Genomic DNA, 5000 nt, shown 5'->3' with positions numbered 1-5000 from the left:
CTGCCGCGGGAGCACCGGACGTGCTAGAGGAGACAGCGACCCGCCGAGACGGGCGTGACCCCGGGACCGTGGCCCTCTGCCAGGGCGGCTCGCTCTGCAGCAGGCGGGGGAGCGGTACGAAAAGCCAACGCATCGGAGACGGCAGCGGCGGAGGGGGACGCCCCCCTGCCGCCCGCAGCACGACTCGGGGCCCACCCGGGCAGGTGCAAGCCCACACTCGCCTTCTTTCCCCGTTTTCCTTTGCTCAGCCGCCCCACCGCCCAGCGCTGCTCACGGCCGGCACCTGCGGGTACCCGGACCGAGGCCAGCACCGGCGCCTCGTGTGGTGTAGGACACCTGAGGGCTCGCGGGGCCACGCGGCCGTCACACAGCCCGGTTCAGTAAAGAAGCCCGAGGAACCCCGCTGCACAGGGGAGGACGACACTGCCGCCATCGCGGCCCCCTTCGCTCGGGGAGCGGAGGACAACACTTCGCATGCAACAGGAAGCGAATTGGAAAGGAGACCACCCTGCCTGAACACCGGACACTGCCGTGACTCCCTATTACGGGGAGCACAGAAGAGCCGGCCCGCCGAGGGCCCTCTCCGACGCCACCTGAAAGGCCTCATCGATCAGTAAGGGAAGGGAAAGGAGGAAGGAGCGGAGGCCCCACGGCCACGGGTCCTGGGACAGCGACGGCCGCTCGCACCCACCGCCACCCGGAGGAGGGCGGACGGCAGGCGCGGGGGCCCTGCGTGCGAGTGAGAGGGCAACGTCTGCGGAGAGGTGCAACGACGGCCTGAACACCGGCAGAGCCGGCCCGCCGGGAAGCCCCTCCGACGCGCCCTAAACGCCTCATCGGATCAGCAAGGGAAGGCAAACGAGGCAGGAGCGGAGGCCCCACGGCCACGGGTCCTGGGACAACGACGGCCGCTCGCACCCGCCGCCACCCGGAGGAGGGCGGACGGCAGGCGCGGGGGCCCTGCGTGCGAGTGAGAGGGCAACGTCTGCGGAGAGGTGCAACGCCGGCCTGAACACCGGCAGAGCCGGCCCGCCGGGAAGCCCCTCCGACGCGCCCTAAACGCCTCATCGGATCAGCAAGGGAAGGCAAACGAGGCAGGAGCGGAGGCCCCACGGCCACGAGTCCTGGGACAACGACGGCCGCTCGCACCCGCCGCCACCCGGAGGAGGGCGGACGGCAGGCGCGGGGGCCCTGCGTGCGAGTGAGAGGGCAACGTCTGCGGAGAGGTGCAACGACGGCCTGAACACCGGCAGAGCCGGCCCGCCGGGAAGCCCCTCCGACGCGCCCTAAACGCCTCATCGGATCAGCAAGGGAAGGCAAACGAGGCAGGAGCGGAGGCCCCACGGCCACGGGTCCTGGGACAACGACGGCCGCTCGCACCCGCCGCCACCCGGAGGAGGGCGGACGGCAGGCGCGGGGGCCCTGCGTGCGAGTGAGAGGGCAACGTCTGCGGAGAGGTGCAACGCCGGCCTGAACACCGGCAGAGCCGGCCCGCCGGGAAGCCCCTCCGACGCGCCCTAAACGCCTCATCGATCAGTAAGGGAAGGGAGACGGGGAAGGAGCGGAGGCCCCACGGCCACGAGTCCTGGGACAACGACGGCCGCTCGCACCCGCCGCCACCCGGAGGAGGGCGGACGGCAGGCGCGGGGGCCCTGCGTGCGAGTGAGAGGGCAACGTCTGCGGAGAGGTGCAACGCCGGCCTGAACACCGGCAGAGCCGGCCCGCCGGGAAGCCCCTCCGACGCGCCCTAAACGCCTCATCGATCAGTAAGGGAAGGGAGACGGGGAAGGAGCGGAGGCCCCACGGCCACGAGTCCTGGGACAACGACGGCCGCTCGCACCCGCCGCCACCCGGAGGAGGGCGGACGGCAGGCGCGGGGGCCCTGCGTGCGAGTGAGAGGGCAACGTCTGCGGAGAGGTGCAACGCCGGCCTGAACACCGGCAGAGCCGGCCCGCCGGGAAGCCCCTCCGACGCGCCCTAAACGCCTCATCGATCAGTAAGGGAAGGGAGACGGGGAAGGAGCGGAGGCCCCACGGCCACGAGTCCTGGGACAACGACGGCCGCTCGCACCCGCCGCCACCCGGAGGAGGGCGGACGGCAGGCGCGGGGGCCCTGCGTGCGAGTGAGAGGGCAACGTCTGCGGAGAGGTGCAACGCCGGCCTGAACACCGGCAGAGCCGGCCCGCCGGGAAGCCCCTCCGACGCGCCCTAAACGCCTCATCGATCAGTAAGGGAAGGGAGACGGGGAAGGAGCGGAGGCCCCACGGCCACGAGTCCTGGGACAACGACGGCCGCTCGCACCCGCCGCCACCCGGAGGAGGGCGGACGGCAGGCGCGGGGGCTCTGCGTGCGAGTGAGAGGGCAACGCCTGCGAGGGTTGCTCCAACGACCTGAACACCGGCAGAGCCGGCCCGCCGTGGAGGCTCTCCGACGCACCCGAGGACGCCTCAGCAGGCGCTGCCTGTGGGTCTGGATCAGTCAAATCAGGGAGCTGGAGGTGCCACGGGCCACGCCCGCTCCAGACAATGATTTTTCTGAGGCCAACGGGACAGGGTAGAAGGCCACGGCAGGCTCAACACCCCCAGCCCTTCCAGCGTTCGAGTGCCAACAGCCACCACCGGCTGCCGGTCTTTGCCCGCCCCGCAGGCAACTGCATGCCATCGGGGGGGGACGGACCTGGACCCATGCCCTGCACGGGTGTTGAGGGCCGGGGGAATGCCACGGAAGCTAGACAACCCCAGACGCCTGCGTTCGGCTTGCCAGCCACCAGGTACAGCCGCAATTTTCTCACCGCTTTGCGGCCCCCAGCTTAAGGCCAGAGAAAACGCGATGAGGTGCCGCCACCTCTAACCCGGAAAAACGCCGCAGACCTTTCCCACCGAGCCCTCCTGCAACCAGGCAAGCCGGGGCCAGCCGGACACCACAGGCCGCCCACACATGGCTCATGCCGGCAAAAAACAGGACGAGGCACTGCGGCCTCTCGCCTGTGCCATCACCGGGCCCTCGGGGGCTGGGGGGGAGCTGCGGCACGCACGAGAACCCCCAGCCGTCTGCATCCGGCTGCCGGCCACCAGGGCCGGCCGCCGCTCACGCTCTGCCCAATTCGTGGATGGGTTCCGGCTTAAGGCCAGAGAAAAACGCGATGAGGTGCCGCCACCTCTAACCCGGAAAAACGCCGCAGACCTTTCCCACCGAGCCCTCCTGCAACCAGGCAAGCCGGGGCCAGCCGGACACCACAGGCCGCCCACACCTGGCTCATGCCGGCAAAAAACAGGACGAGGCACTGCGGCCTCTCGCCTGTGCCATCACCGGGCCCTCGGGGGCTGGGGGGAGCTGCGGCACGCACGAGAACCCCCAGCCGTCTGCATCCGGCTGCCGGCCACCAGGGCCGGCCGCCGCTCACGCTCTGCCCAATTCGTGGATGGGTTCCGGCTTAAGGCCAGAGAAAACGCGATGAGGTGCCGCCACCTCTAACCCGGAAAAACGCCGCAGACCTTTCCCACCGAGCCCTCCTGCAACCAGGCAAGCCGGGGCCAGCCGGACACCACAGGCCGCCCACACATGGCTCATGCCGGCAAAAAACAGGACGAGGCACTGCGGCCTCTCGCCTGTGCCATCACCGGGCCCTCGGGTGCTGGGGGGGGTGCTGCGGCACGCACGAGAACCCCAGCCGTCTGCATCCGGCTGCCGGCCACCGGGAACCAGCTGCCACTCTGCCCACTCCAGCTTAAGGCCAGAGAAAGGACGAGGTGCCGCCACCTCGCCCACCCATCACCGGGCCCTCAGGAGCCGGCGGCGGCCGCGGCGGGCTGGACGCTCACGGGCAGCTGCCCTCGCATATACCAGCGCTCACCTTTGCCATCATCGGGCCCTCCGAGGCCGGGAGAAAGCCGAGGCAGGTTCGGTTCCACCCGGTCTTACCGCGTTCGAGTGCCGGTGGCCACCGCCGGCCACCGGGCTTTGCCCAGCAGAATCCACCTTTACAGTTCTCGCACCCCGGGGTCAGCGGCCACCGCAGCCTGCCAGACCCTCGCAGGCACCGGTCTGGCATATTTGGAAAACGATGGGACACACAGGCCGAAGACATCGAAAGAGGGAGCCGAGCCACCACGGAAGCCGCCACCACAACGACCGCCCAGGGCCCCACTTCACCGGCTGAGCCGCAGGCCTTGCAGCCGCTGACTAGCGCTGCTCCGTGCACCCGTTACCACTAGCTCCTATAATACGGGAAAGCACGCCCCCGCCCCCGGCCGGCTCCAAGAGTGCCGTGCCTGCCCACCGGGGAGACCGGCCAATGACACCGACTTTTACGATGACGTAACTGGAGGCAGCGAAAAACAGCGACCCCTTCGCCAGCTCCGTGGAAGCGGCGGGGCTATCAGGTCTACCTCCCAGCTCCCGAAATGCGGCTAAGTACCGCCGGACCCAGGTAGACCTGGCGGCCCTTTTCACCGGCCGCTCCGGCAGCGACACCCCGCGTCCTCCGGGCGCCGCCGGCGGCCGCGCCGGCCTCCGGAGCCGGGTAGACCTGGCAGCCGGCCTCCGGAACCGGGTAGACCTGGCAGCCGGCCTCCGGAGCTGGGTAGACCTGGCAGCCGGCCTCCGGAACCGGGTAGACCTGGCAGCCCTTTTCACCGGCCGCTCCGGCAGCGACACCCCGCGTCCTGCGGGCGCCGACGGCGGACGCGCCGGCCTCCGGAGCTGGGTAGACCTGGCAGCCGGCCTCCGGAGCTGGGTAGACCTGGCAGCCGGCCTCCGAGCCGGGTAGACCTGGCGGCCCTTTTCACCGGCCGCTCCGGCAGCGACACCCCGCGTCCTCCGGGCGCCGACGGCGGCCGCGCCGGCCTCCGGAGCTGGGTAGACCTGGCAGCCGGCCTCCGGAGCCGGGTAGACCTGGCGGCCCTTTTCACCGGCCGCTCCGGCAGCGACACCCCGCGTCCTCCGGGCGCCGACGGCGGCCGCGCCGGCCTCCGGAGCTGGGTAGACCTGGCAGCCGGCCTC

The sequence above is a fragment of the Accipiter gentilis genome, chromosome 35 (genome assembly GCF_929443795.1).
Source record: "Accipiter gentilis chromosome 35, bAccGen1.1, whole genome shotgun sequence".
Classification (NCBI taxonomy): Eukaryota; Metazoa; Chordata; class Aves; order Accipitriformes; family Accipitridae; genus Astur; species Astur gentilis.
This window is presented reverse-complemented; position numbering follows the sequence as displayed.